This window comes from Triticum aestivum, chromosome 5A, assembly GCF_018294505.1.
Source record: "Triticum aestivum cultivar Chinese Spring chromosome 5A, IWGSC CS RefSeq v2.1, whole genome shotgun sequence".
Taxonomy (NCBI): domain Eukaryota; kingdom Viridiplantae; phylum Streptophyta; class Magnoliopsida; order Poales; family Poaceae; genus Triticum; species Triticum aestivum.
In genome coordinates, this window is record NC_057806.1 from 592,415,273 (window position 1) to 592,429,759 (window position 14,487).

The following is a 14,487-nucleotide window of genomic DNA, read 5'->3' on the forward strand; positions in this document are numbered from 1 at the left end:
AACTTTGACCAAGTTTATATATAAAAATATTAAGATATATAATAACAAATCAACAACATTAGATTTATTATTAAATGTACTTTCACATCGTATAGATTTATTATGATAAATGTTTATATTGTTTTCTATAAACTTGGTCAAACTTTATGAAGTTTGACTTCAGTCAACTCTAATATGCAGAGTAAATAAAAACGAAGGGAGTACCTCTCTCTTAGTTTATAGGGCGTACGTGTGCTCCTAGGTCGTCAATTTGACCAACCTAATACAAGTCATATATTACAAAAAATATATCAATATAAACTTAAGATGTTCTATTTTCAAACCGTATAATTTTTGTGTTATATAGTTTATATGAAGGTGATAAAATTGGCAATCTAGGTATACGCGTAGGACTTGTAAACTGAAATGGAGGTAGTAGATTGCTCTCGATGTTTGGTTTAGTGTTTAAACTTTGATGAAAATATAAATTTGCGTCACCTAACTTGACATTTACTTCGTAATACATATACGGTCAGAAAATGCGTATGTGGACATATCTGCCATGTCACGTGTATATGGCCCCACTATCAGCCAATGGTGCCGCTTGACGTAACATATTTTTACAGGAAACATCCTCGTCCTTTTTTTTAAGAAAAAGCCCTTGCGCATGGGAATCGGGTGGGATGAAAAAAAGAAAAATGTGCTTGACGGGCTCGATTTCCCAACCTCGCACATGGACGCACATGAGCTAACCACTGCACTATTTACTTCTTTTTTTGTGGAAAGGTTATAATGACTAGCTTTATTAAATAAAACACGCATTACACCGTTCACGAGTTTTGCGGGGAAGACCATTTATTTGGTCATGTCTATAAAAAGGAAATATTAAATTTTATACTTTGGCAACGACGGCTGCTCGTATCTAAGCCAAGGTTTGTTTACTTGATTCTATTTCTTTTCTGTGAGGGACCGAAAAACCCGGGTTTCTGGAAATCTCGCTATTTTTCAAATTTCTTCGTCAAAAAATATTAAACGAATTTCAAATTCAAAAAGAATTAAGTAGTAAATATATTTGATCCAAGTGGTAGTTTAGCATGGAGAACTATCAGATAAAAACAATTTCCTCTTGTTTCCCCCTTAACCCAAGGCGGCTACGGCAAACTCTTTCTCCAGACTTCACCAGCTAGCTCGTAGATTCGTCTCCCCTCTGCCTGTCGCTCTGATGGCCGGTGGCAGGGATGGGAATCCAGATGCCTTCGCTCTGGTTAGTAGATTAGGTTAAGATTTTGTTTAGTCCTCGCAGGTGGGGCACTCGGACAGATGATGGCGCTTCTTCTTCGAGTTTTTCTTCTGGGCTCTAATCCTCCTTGGGTTCGTTCATCTGGACGTAGTCGATGGAGTTCCAACGTAGATTCCTACCGTCTCTTTGGGGCAGTAAGGTTAGGATTCTCTCATGTGGCGAGATTTGATGTCAGGTGCTTCAGATCTATATATGCAAGGGTTCAACGGCGACGGCTGTGTCTCCAGGGCGTTGGTCCTTAGGGACACGTGTACGAAGATTTTCCGGCTGTCATCGACAAGGTGAAGCCGGCTCCGGTAGAGCAGTAGCGACAGGGGCGCGTCAGCGGCTCGTTCTGGCGGCAGTAGTGGTCGTTCGATGGTTTTGAAATCTTGATGTGATTTTTGTTATGTTTGATACGCTTTGTACTTTCGGGTCAGTTATCAGCGCATGTTCTAGCTAGCCACATACACCGAACCTGCAAAATTAGTTCCAGAAACTGTCCCATAAAGCAGTGGAAGTCAGTTAATCCCACTAATTCTCTAGCAATTTATCCGCGGGTAGCCGGGCCCAAGCTTTTAAAGCGCCCCCAAAATTAAACCTACCTCTGTCGGCTGTTAGTTTAGTTTGATTTGTACAATTATATGCTAGTCAAGGAGCATCTGCATCCATCTAGTGATCTAGTACTACTAAGAGTAGTATAGTAATATCTGAATGAAGATATCATCAACAACTAGTAGGTTTATTCGAATCAGAGATCAACAACTAGTAGCTGGGGCTCGCCCAACTCGACTGTGGCCTTGGAAGGGACAACAGTAAAAGGTTGAGGCGCGTGGGCCTAGTGAGAATCCTTTTGCACCTAACTTGGTCCGCACGAAACCACCATCCCTGTCCCTACGTAGTGTTGGCTTCATGTGAGGTACTCCTTCTGATTTTATTTACTCCTCATATTAGGTTTATCTAAAGTCAAACTTTATATACATTCGACAAGTTTGTAGAAAGATGTATTAACATGTCCGCCATCAAATATATATTATTAGATTCATCATTGCATATATTTTCACATTCATATAAATTTGTTATTGTATATGTTCATATTGTTTTCTACAAACTTAGTCAAACTTTATATAGTTTGACTTCAGTCAAAACTGATATGTGTAGTAAATAAAAACGGAGGAAGTGCTAGTAAATATTTATGAGAATGAGAAGTAATTTCACATCACATTGTTCCTATTTGTTTGGTTCTTGATCATGTTAGAGCATCTCCAGCCGTTGGCCCACCTAGGACGCATAAAAATCGCCCTCTGGGGGCGAGCCGGCGACACAATCGGTGCTGGGGGCGGTTTTGCGCCCAGTCGTCGCCCCCAGGCGCCGAAATTGGCTCACTTTTCAGCCCAATTTTGGCGAATAAAGGGTCCATATGGGCGAGAATAGGTCCATATTCGGCATGGTTCGCCGTAGCTCGGCGTTCAGTTATCAATGTAATTTTTTTTCTTATAACATATTTCATCACAAAAAATCAAATATTTCAACAAAATAGTACAACAACAAATAGTTCAATACAAATTATATAGTTCAACAAATAAAACTCATATTTCATCACACGTCGCGCCCGGCGTCCCCCTTGAGCCTCCATAGGTGCTCAATCAGATCTTGCTGCAGTTGATGATGCACCTGTGGGTCTCGGATCTCCTGACGCATACTGAGATAGGCAGTCCAGGTTGTCTGGAGTTGGTGATCAACTTCGGCTAGAGGACCCTGCCTGTAGTATGGTTCAGTGTCAAACACTGGGTCTTCTTGCTCGCTCTCGATGATCATGTTGTGCAAGATGACACAGCAAGTCATAATCTCCCACATTTGGTCTTTCGACCAGGTCTGGGCGGGGTACTGGACAACAGCAAATCGAGATTGGAGCACACCAAATGCTCGCTCGACATCCTTCCTGCAAGCCTCCTGAATCTTCGCAAACCAGGCGTTCTTGCCTCCTGGCACAGGGTTTGAGGTCGTCTTCACAAATGTCGACCATCTCGGATAGATGCCATCAGCTAGATAGTACCTCTTGTTGTAGTGCCGCCCATTGATCTCGAAGTTCACCGGAGGAGAATGACCTTCAACAAGATTGGCAAAGACAGGAGAGCACTGCAGCACATTGATGTCATTGTGAGTTCCTGCCATACCAAAGGAGTGCCAAATCCAGAGGTCCTGTGTGGCCACCGCCTCAAGTACCACACTGCAACCGCCTTTGGCGCCTTTGTACACCCCTGCCAAGCAAATGGGCAATTCTTGCATTTTCAATGCATGTAGTCGATGCTTCCAAACATCCCAGGAAATCCTCTTGCTGCATGTTGTGCTAGGATCCGAGCAGTGTCTTCCGCATTGGGTGTTCTCAAGTATTGCGGTCCAAACACTGCCACCATTGCCCGACAGAACTTGTAGAAGCACTCTATGCTGGTGGACTCGACCATGCGCCCATAGTCGTCGAGTGAATCACCGGGAGCTCTGTATGCAAGCATCCTCATCGCTGTCGTGCACTTCTGGATCGAGGTGAATCCAAGTTTGCCGGTGCAATCCATCTTGCACTTGAAGTAGTTGTCGAACTCCCGGATGGAATTCACAATTCTGAGGAAGAGCTTTCGGCTCATTCGATAACGGCGCCGAAATGTTTTGTCGCCGTGAAGTGGAGCATCGACGAAGTAGTCGGAGTAGAGCATGCAGTAGCCTTCGAGATGATGCCGGTTTTTTGCTTTCACCCGCCCCGGCGCCGAGCCACCTCGCCGCGGCTTTTCATTGCTCGCCAGCAGCTGGGCGAGGGCGGCGAGCACCATCAGATGCTCTTCTTCCTGGACGTCGGCCTCGGCTTCCTCCTCCAGCAGCGCGGCGAGCGCTTCCTCGTCATCTGAGTCCATCGTCGAGGCAGGCAAATCGCCGAACACCTTGCGCCCGGTGGGCGTGCACCCGCCGCTAAACTGCCCCTCTGCGGCCGAAAACGGCGGCCGGAAACGCCCAGCTGCTGTTGGAGGGGCTGCCGCGACGAACCTCTGCTAATTTTCCGGCGGGGAATGGCTATCTAGCGGTGAAGAGCGGCGGGCGTCGCCGGGATATAGCTAGTGGCGGCCGAGGGCGCGGGGGGTGGAAGGCGAGTCGCGGAAGAAAATCTTGACTTTTCACTTGAGGGTGTGGGCCAGCCGCGCTTTTCCCTTGCGTCGGAGCCCCCGATCGCCCCCCGGTGTGCCGGGTTCGGCCTGCTCGCGCCGGGCAGAAAAAAGTACCGAACCGGCGCTTTTCGTCGTCCTGAGGCGCGACTAGGGCGTTTTTTTGGCGCCGGCTCCGAAAAAATGGCTTGGAGGGGCCTGTTGAGGGCGCGGTTGGAGATGCTCTTACAGACAAGTATTGCAATGTGCAATATGATTGTCTATATCTTACCGAAGGAAGATAATGAATCGTATGATAAGGAAAATAAACAGTTACTTATATACTACTACTACTACTACTTAATTCTATGTCCTTCCTGACATTTTTTTCCCGACAGAGATATCTCCCTCTTCGGTTTCATTTATCAGAAATCAACAGATGGTTAGGTTCTTTATGGTGGAACAACCCACCAGGTTTTGGTTCCAAACTTGGCATTGGTAGTCGTATTTTATAGATTTATTTCAAGCCCTTCGGCACTGTGCATTCAATGGGAAAATATGTTTCCGTGACTCCGTCGACTACGAAAGCGTATGTGGTGATTTCGTCAGTATCAGGATGTTGTGCCGGCTCAGGATTAAGTATATGTGCATGTATGTGAGCATCCGCCTTTGTACTATATTAAAAAAAATCTATATCTCTCCTGAATTTATTTATTTTTGTTTTCGACAGAGAGAGCACCATCTTCGGTTTCATTTGTGAGAAACCAAATGACTTTTATAGCAACTACCTACAGCAAAAGCAAGAAAAACGAACAGCCATGACAGGAAAGGAGAATCCTTGGTGGCAAATAATAATTCTGATCTTTTTCGTCCTCCCTGTAGCATGCGAAGTTAGCCAAGCGTTAAAACAATGCAAAAAGAAAAAACATGCAAGATGGATCTCACGGCTCACATGCATGTGAGGCTAGTACGTGACGCCATCTCTCATTCAATGCCCACCTAATTAACTGTGCACTTACTCAATTTTGTATGGACAGAAGCTTGCTGGTTTGACATGATTTTTGTGGGGGTAAAAGAGTTTTATTTCATAATTATAGGCTTACAGACGAGAAGGCAAAAGTGCATCAATACAAGGTGGTACTCTCTGTAGTCATGCCGCAATGCTATAATCAGCACGATTGTATAATGCGAGATGATCTGCTACCCTATTTTAATCTCTAGTAAGTTTCTGAGAAATTAAGCACCTGTCTTCTATCAACGATATATCTCCGTTGTAAGGGCATCTTCAATGGCAACCAAAAAACTTTCTTCTATATCCATCCATGGGCAGAGGAGATCAGTCCGCGGATATGTATGTGGGCGGCCGCCATTCAAGTTTAGCAGCATATATTTCAAGCTTTTTTTTAACAAACCGGATGAATTTGTGCAAACAAGGCTGGATTTCATATAAACATGACGGATTTCATATAAACACGTCCGGATTTCATCATTTACATCAAGGGGTGATAGTCCGGCGCTAAAGGTATAATTAATACCTAATCTAAATGGTCGCCGGTGCCCGTTCCTCGTGTCCAGCCATCAGCCCTGAGAACTGAAACTTCACCGTCTCCACTTCCCCTCGGTGTTCTCCAGGTCCGCCTCCGTAACCTCCGCCGCCGGAGGCCTGGGAAGTGAAGCTGTCCGCCTCCACATTGCCACCAAGCTTGGCGTCGACGGGAGGGAAGGAGCGGTGGCCTTCCCGCTAGACGAGCGGCGGCGGCCTACCGTGCACTACTCTTTCTCGCTGTCGGCGACGCCCGCGGATGTGTCGGCTTCATGGTCGCCGTGGCGGGGCGCAGACTTGGTGATGTCCTCCTCCTCGCCATCGGTCACCGAACACCGCCTCGCCCGCGTCGTCGCTCTCCTTGTAGGCGGCCGCCACCTCCGCCACCTTCTGGCGGTACCGCCAGAGCAAGGCAGATCTCATGTGCGGAGCGGCTGGCGGCGAGCTGCTCCTCCGCCTGCACGCGCTCCTGCAGGAGGTGGTTGTTGTAGGAGGCGTCAGCCTGAGCCTCCCGGAACTGTTCCTCCCGCTCCTCCCACACCATGTCCATGTAATGGGCACGGGCCTCGCCGATGGTCAAGGTGTAATGCACCGACGAGGATGGCATGGAGGATGGTGGCAAGGAGGAAGGTTGCGCCGGTTCGACGTCAGCAGCGTCCTCCATTGGGATGTTCTCGTCCTCCGACTGCCTGCCGGCCAGCCAGCCGACGGCAATGGCGGCCATTTCCTTCTTCTGATCCGATGTCAACCCGTCCTAGAGAGCTTTGGCGAGGAAGGGATCCATGGTGGGAGTGGTGCGGAGATGGATCGAAGGTGGATGGTTGTGATTATGGCTGGGATAGCGGTTTATATAGCAATGGCGGGCGCCAGAGGGACAGATGGGTGGCGCCGGAGAATACGCCTCGGCAACTGCGTGCCATCAATGTGGGCGGCAGGCGGATGGAGAGGTAGCCATTGTGTCATTTGAAAGCGCGGCAGTCGCCTGCACCGGGAAGCGGCACGGGCGACGCTTTCTGGGCCGGTGCGTCACTTTAATACCGGCGCCAGTGAGCAGTCGCGTCTGCTCTGGCCGGGCATTAATGCGGACGCTGACGCTGTGGAGCAGCGCTGACCGAAAACGTGCGGGATGGGAAAGGGGTTTTTTGTGGGCCAACGCGGCCAGAAACGGACTTGGGAGCGGTCCGGACTTCCGCAAACCTCCCCCATATTTGTCTCTGATTTGCGAGAGAAAAACACGTCCGGACCGTGTCACGGACTAATACACGCCCGTGTTGGATGGCTTCTATGATTCAAACGGTTGCAGGAGGTTTGAGAGTCGGTATTGAAGATGTCCTAAGATGGTCATACGTGGAGCGAGATAAGCCATCACTAAATAAAATTACCAACGCCTTAGAGGAGTCTAACTGGACAATGACCGGGTCATCTGGATAGCAAGAGCATCCTTGCATCAATGAATTTGTAAGAATGTCATGTGGATACGATAGTGCAATTCTTTTTTTTTTGGAATACTTCAAATCTATTCGTCTTCAAGCATGATAATACAACGAACAAAAAAATAATAAAAATTATATCTAGATCTATAGACTACTTAACTACGATTACAAACACTGAAGCAAGCCGAAGACGTGCCACCGTCATCGTCCCTTCGTCGCTAGAGCCATGAAAAACTTGTTGTAGTAGAGAGTTGAAAAGCCGTTGTGTTAAGGTCCCATAGGATCAGCGCACCAAAACAGCAACCGCCGCCGTTGAAGAGTAGCGTAGATCAAAAGGATCCACCTGAAGACACACAAACGTAGATGAATTACGATTAGATCCGAGCAAATTCATCAAGGACAGATCTGTCGAAGACACACATTTACACACTTACCGACAATGTTGGATGCACCACCGAGACGGAGGCTAAGCAGAGATAACTTTATTCCATACGCAGGGAGCCATCACTGTCTCATCTTATCAAATTAACAGGACACAAACCCTAACAAAACTTGAAGAAATATATAAAAGCGAAGTCCTCCTAATGGTAAGGGACTTGATCCACCAGGCCACCGTAGGCCCCGAAGCCCACCGGAGACGAGACGGACGCTTGCTGTCTTTGGTTATACGCACTGCCGCTGTGATAGTATGAATTAATGAAGTACAAGCACTCCGATCAATTATTAACCTTGTGTAGCTCGTTATCAAAAATAAAATTAACCTTGTGTACGACAGTACGAGTAGCTTATAAACATTGATGGGTAACATGGCTGACGAGCCAGATTCCCAGCCGTTCGTTCGTCGGTTCTTGCTCTTACCAGTTACCACACATGGCGCGCGCTACATCTATCAACTACTCCCTCCGTTCTAAATTACTTGTCTTGGATTTGTCTAGATACAGAAGTATCTAGCACTAAAATGAGTCTAGATACACTCTAGATACATCTGTATCTAGACAAATCCAAAACAAGTAATTCGGAACGGAGGGAGTATCATCGATCACCAACTTGCGACTGCTACGTGCTACGAGCTAGCTAGCGATGCTACGTACGGCGATGGACAACAGTCCGGATCGACGGTGGCGGAGACGTGCCACGCTCAGGAAAATCATGGGGTCGAGTTCTCAGATTTGGGGCAGTGAAATCGCTGAGGCATGCAAACGACACATACGCCAAGTTTTCTTAGGATAGATAGAGTGGGCACGAGAGCAGACAAATCCAAGCCCAATTAAGGGCCCTTTTCCGCTTTTCGCTCCTAAAAAAGCCGGAGACGGCGTACGTCGTCGGCAGATCCACCGGTGGTCCATAGGTGTCGATCGACCGACCGATCGGCCTCGTTATCACCCTATCCCTAATCCAAATCATCTTGCTTTTTTGGCCTATTATATATGTGAATGCGTTTGTCTACACTATCCTATGCTATCTTTGACCGTGTCCATCATGCGTTTCTGTTTATATATTTATATGCCTTTTTTTAACAGAGAAAGGCGCACAAGCGCCAACACTTTTATTCAGCTCAATAACATCTTACAGCGTGAAGTACATAGCCCTGAAAATTGATATTGGAAAGGAGGGAAACTACAGGGCATGTCCTATGTGAATGAGTTGAAGCAAAACAACTAATGTCAGGTTCTATAGAACATCTAAGAACCTGATGAGCCACATTGTGAGCTATGCCATTAATCTCTCTTGATATATGAAACACCTGCGCTTGGAGATCTTTAGTAAGAGAGAAAAATTCAGCAAGATATTTTCTGATGGACCAAGGGGTAGAATCAGCCAAAACACTTCTTTTCGCTGCCGCTTTTGCCAAGGAGAGACAATCAGTGAGGAAAGTAGGCCTATTAATGTGAAGCCTGTGAGCAATTTGAGCTGCAAGAAGAAAAGCAAGGGCTTCAGCTTGAAGAGGCGTGCTTGTGTTTTGGGTGGAAGCTTGAATTTGCACATTGACCTCAGCTTGATCCTGCAAAAAACAGAGAAACACTCCAACTCCAGTAGCTGTTGTTCCATGTACAAGTCCTGGAATCTTCGAACAGTTGAAAGCGGCATCAGAATAAATTTTAGCTCCTGAAATGAGAAGATCCGTCCTAACAGTGCAGCCTTGTTGAGGTAAGGTACTTATATTATGAGAGGTAAGAAGCTGATCAGTTTGCTTACCATCATGGACTGAATTCTGTAAGTAATTATTGTGTTTAGCCAAAGCTGAAGCAGCAATGTATACCTGATGAGGAAGAGGCATTTTTCTAGCAAATAAGCAATCATTTCTAGATTTCCATATGCACCAAAGGAAATTGAAAATGTTAGATATAGATGCATAGGGGTGATTCATATTGAGCAGAACATGAATAACACTTTGCATAGAAAGATGATTCTCAGTTAGAAGATCACTTCTGATGTACCAAGGATGAGCAAACCAAGATGCTCTCGCAAAAGTGCAACGAAAAAAGAGATGCATGTCATCCTCTTCAAGATCACAACGACAACATTGTTTAGAAATATGAGATGAAAATCGACTAGCTCTCAAACCTGTTGGAAGAGCTTTCCGAAGTAACCTCCAGGCAAAAGTTTGAACTCTGGGTGCCATCAGTTTTTGCTTCCAAACCTGCTTAAGAAGCTGTTTAACCTGTAGGGAGACCTGCGAAGGTTGGTTTCTTGGCTGCCTTTGAATATCCTGCAAACACAACTTGTAAGTGGATTTAGAGTTACATTTACCATTAGGAGTAAGATCCCAGCAAAGAATGTCTGGACAGTCATCCGGAATGATGGTAGTCTGAGTAATAATAGATGCCGTCGGCTCCTGAAAAAGAGAATGAATTAAGCTGATGTTCCAAGTTTTATGCCCTGGGAGCCAAAGATCTCTCACTTGTGCAGGATAGATGTAGCCAGTAGGTTGGATAATGAGATGATTGTGAATATCAGTCCAAGCTGAGCACCAAGGAGTGCTCCAAATGGAGATGTTCCCTTGAGTGATGTGGTAGAAAGAATGGTTCTTAAGTTTAGGTAGCATCTTGAGAATGGATGACCAAAAAGCTGACTTAGGAGTGTTGGACGAGGCAGCCCAAATGGAGGTATCTGAAAAATATTTCGATTTGAGAACAAGATGTAAATGTGAGTTTGGATTGTTTGCAAGTCTCCAAGCCGAGGCAAGGATGAGGCCTTGGTTCATGGCATGAAGGTTTCTAATTCCTAGCCCTCCTTCTTTCTTAGAAGTGCAAATATCTTTCCAAGCTCTTAGGCAAAGTCCCTTGGAATTGTCCTCCCTGATTCCTGTCCACCAAAAAGTTCTAATAATAGACGTGAGTTTAGCAATAAATTTTTTGGTGAATAAAATATTGGACATGTAATAAACAGGAATGGCAGAGAAAACAGCTCGAATAAGCTCAAGTCTCGCCGCATGTGAAAGCATGTTAGCTTTATAAGAAGGAAGCTTAGCCTTAAATTTATCAAGAACAAAATTGTAAGCTACAACCCTATTCTTGGCTGGAAGGATTAACGGGTGGCCCAGGTGATTAAAACTCTCATCCATGGAACTAACAGGAAAGATGCTCCTGATATCAGCAATAGTTGATTGATTGACATATGCACTAAAAAGAATAGCCGACTTGGACCAGTTAGGAGTTTGACCTGATTGATCACAAAAATGTTGAATAATCTGAGCCATCATTTGAGCCTCCCGAATGCTTGCTTGACCACAGACCAAAAGATCATCTGCAAAGAGTAAAGAGTGGATAGGGGGGCAATTTGTACCAAGCAAAATACCCTGTAAGTGGTTATTAGCCATGGCCTCATTAAGCGCAAGAGAAAGTTCATTAATAGCAAGCACGAAAAGATAAGGAGAAAGGGAACATCCCTGCCTAATGCCTCTGCTGCTTTTAAATTTCTGAGTAGGTTGACCATTAATGATGACAGAAAAACTGGGAGAGGAAATGCAAGCATAAATAAGATTGATAAAATGAGCATGCAAACCTTTACGAGCAAGAGCAGAGACAATAAAATTCCATTCAATACGATCAAAAGCCTTAGCAAGATCAATCTTAAGCATGAAAGCTTGTTGTTTCCAGGATTTAAGAACAAATGTATGAGTAATTTCTTGAGCAATGATGATGTTATCGCTAATTCTACGCCCCTCAATGAAAGCTTGCTGGGTTGGTTCAATGTAATCAGGCAGGTGCGGTTTGAGCCTATTAGCCAAAGATTTAGCAATGATCTTATAAATAACATTACAAAGGCTGATTGGACGATAATCAGTAGAAACTTGAGGAACCAACTTTTTAGGGATGAGAGCAATATTAGTGTCACTAATGTGAGGAGGTAATATACCTGTATGATAGAAATTGGTTACCAAGTTGGTGACATCATCTCCAATCCAATCCCATGTTGCAAGGTAAAATTCCACGTTGAAACCATCTGGTCCTGGTGATGCATTTAGCTTCATATCCTTGAGAATCTGCAATATTTCATTCTTATCTGGGATTGAGTAAGTGGGGTCCTCTTGATGAAGAAGTGGATGTGTCTCAATATAAGGCCTGCCCATACTAATGTTAGGAGAGGCAAAGATGAATCTGAAGTAGTTGACAAAGGTATTAGCAATTTGACTTGGTTTAAAATGAACTACATCATACTCGTCTTTGATGGAAAAAATAGTGTTTCTTCTCCGTCTTTTAAGAACAGCTTGCTGGAAAAACCTAGTGTTTCTATCCCCACCTATATGCCTTGCTTGTGATGTTGGAGAGAACATGGCTGTGTGATCTTGGAGGATTAGAAGATGTCGCGTGACTGGCTACACGACCCGGCACGTCGGTTGATGATCTCTTGACGGTAGTGGAGAATCTTGAGTTACATGTCATGCTAACACTTTCCTCCCTTTTTCCTGTAAGACAAACCAAGGAGTGATGAGTGCTCATGAATAAAAAGAAAGATGACTGTTCAGACTTTTTTTTGGATTTCTTTTAGATATTTTCTATGTCTTCTTTTAGATAGCATATTACTATGTATGCCATGAGGTATTGTTGCGCGGCTCTTTTTGTTTGACAAATTGCTTTTTAAAATCTTTTTTTACAAATTATTTTTTTGACAAATTGTTGCACGGCACTTATTTATCGTGTGCGTTGACGGTTAGCTATGTAACGTGTTGCGGGTATCACCCCCCCCCCCACACACACACACATTCGAGTAGGTATGGGCCGGCCCAGCCCATATTAGAAAAATTCACGTGCCTCCTTTTTTCATTTTAAAATTGGAACCATTTTTAAAATTCGAAACATTTTATGAATTCACGAATAACTTTTGAATTCAGGAATATTTTATGTACCGATGATTTTTCTAAAAAAAGGGAACAACTTTTGTAATGCACAATTTGTTTTTGAAAGGCCGAACTTTTTTGAATTTTGGCACATTGTTTAATTTGTGAACATTTTTTGAATCAACGGACTGAAATTTGTGAACATTTTTTGAATCAACGGACTGAAATTTGTGAACTTTTTTTGAAATGTAGGAACAATTTTTTTATCGATATTTTTTTCATAATTTAAAATAATTTTTAAATTCGTCAAGATTTTTTGAATTCATGAACTTTTTTTAATTCCTGAATATTTTTAATTGCATGAACTTTTTAAAGGTTGGAACATTTAAAAAATGAATATTTTCTAAATTTCTAACATTTTAAAAATGATGAACATTTTTTGAAATCCCAGACATTTTTAAGGAAGCAATAATAACCTAAAATAAAAATGATAGAAAAAAGAAGCGAAAAAACAAGGGAGCCCCGCTCCGCACATGGGCTGGCCCAAAATCACGCGGGGAGGGGGCTGGGGCGTGGGTGTGGGTAGCTCGCTTTCCACCCTCCCTTTATGTGGTATTGCACTGACCTTGCAAAGTCAAAACCTACAAATTTCACTAAAATTTGCCCAAGCAATGCCTAGCTCAAAGTTCAGGCGAGATAGCAGTTCCAATTTGGAAACTAGCCTAGCCCACACGCTCCACCCACACGGGCAAGGCCTGTCCCATCGAACCAAACATGGAAATATTTGACCTAAAATCCTTTGTAAGTCGTTTCAAAAGGTACTTTGGTTCTAGGGTGAGTCAATTGTATGTGTTGCAGGTTTGTTGTGTCCAACCTCATAATTGTTCAGGTTTATGCCCTTGCAGATTCTTTCATATTTGATATGATGAGTTTGCGTTAGTGTTTTATATCATTTTTGTTAGTGTGTTCCATTGTTGTGATTATTGGGGTCCTACCTCAACGTTTTGGTGAAGATCCTATTGTTTGACGATTCGTCCTCCTGAGATCAAGTAGGTTCAACGTTCACGGTTTCCCATCATCTTGGACACAGTGGTGTTTCTGAGATCTTGAGTGATGATATTGTTGTTACGATGTGAGTGCCATCTCTTTACTAAGGTCGTACTATTGATATATCATGTTGCAACAATAATGTATGAAGAAGATGGTTCCAAGAAACTCATTGTAGTTTTTAGTTATAGGAGTTATTTTGCAGTTTTTTCGATCTACTATCCAACCATTTCCATTGTAATTTTTATCAAGTTTTAATAAGGTTATAGGTCATTCTTAAAAATTAAAAAATGATCACGGTGGAAGATCTCAGAAAAAATTTATTGCGAAGGAGGAAGCACAAATATTCAACATGCCAAGGCAGCCAGGCGATGACCGTGTAGCCAAACATTCTCGTCGCTGACGAGGCACCTCTACTTTTTCATGGAGGAGTGGGAAGGGGCACACATCCGCAAGATTTGCAGGAGGACCAATGGACCATGATCTCGATACGAACAAGGAGCAGAAGCAAGTAAGCACCGCCTGATGCGATGCCGTGGTCGATAGGACCAAGCTTTTTCTTAATGAAAGAGGGGCCACCGCTCCGATTTCTATTGGAGAAGCCAGTTGGTTCATGTGTTAATACAAATACTAGCATATATCTTACAAAGAACTTTTGGATCATGATGAATCCAAGCAAGGAGGAGCCAAAAGCAAAGAAAGCCTACAGTAAGGAAAGCCCAAGGTGAGCACAAACCACATCAACAGCCAACCCAGACTTCAGGCTATGTTTAAACTTCGAGTTACATAAGACC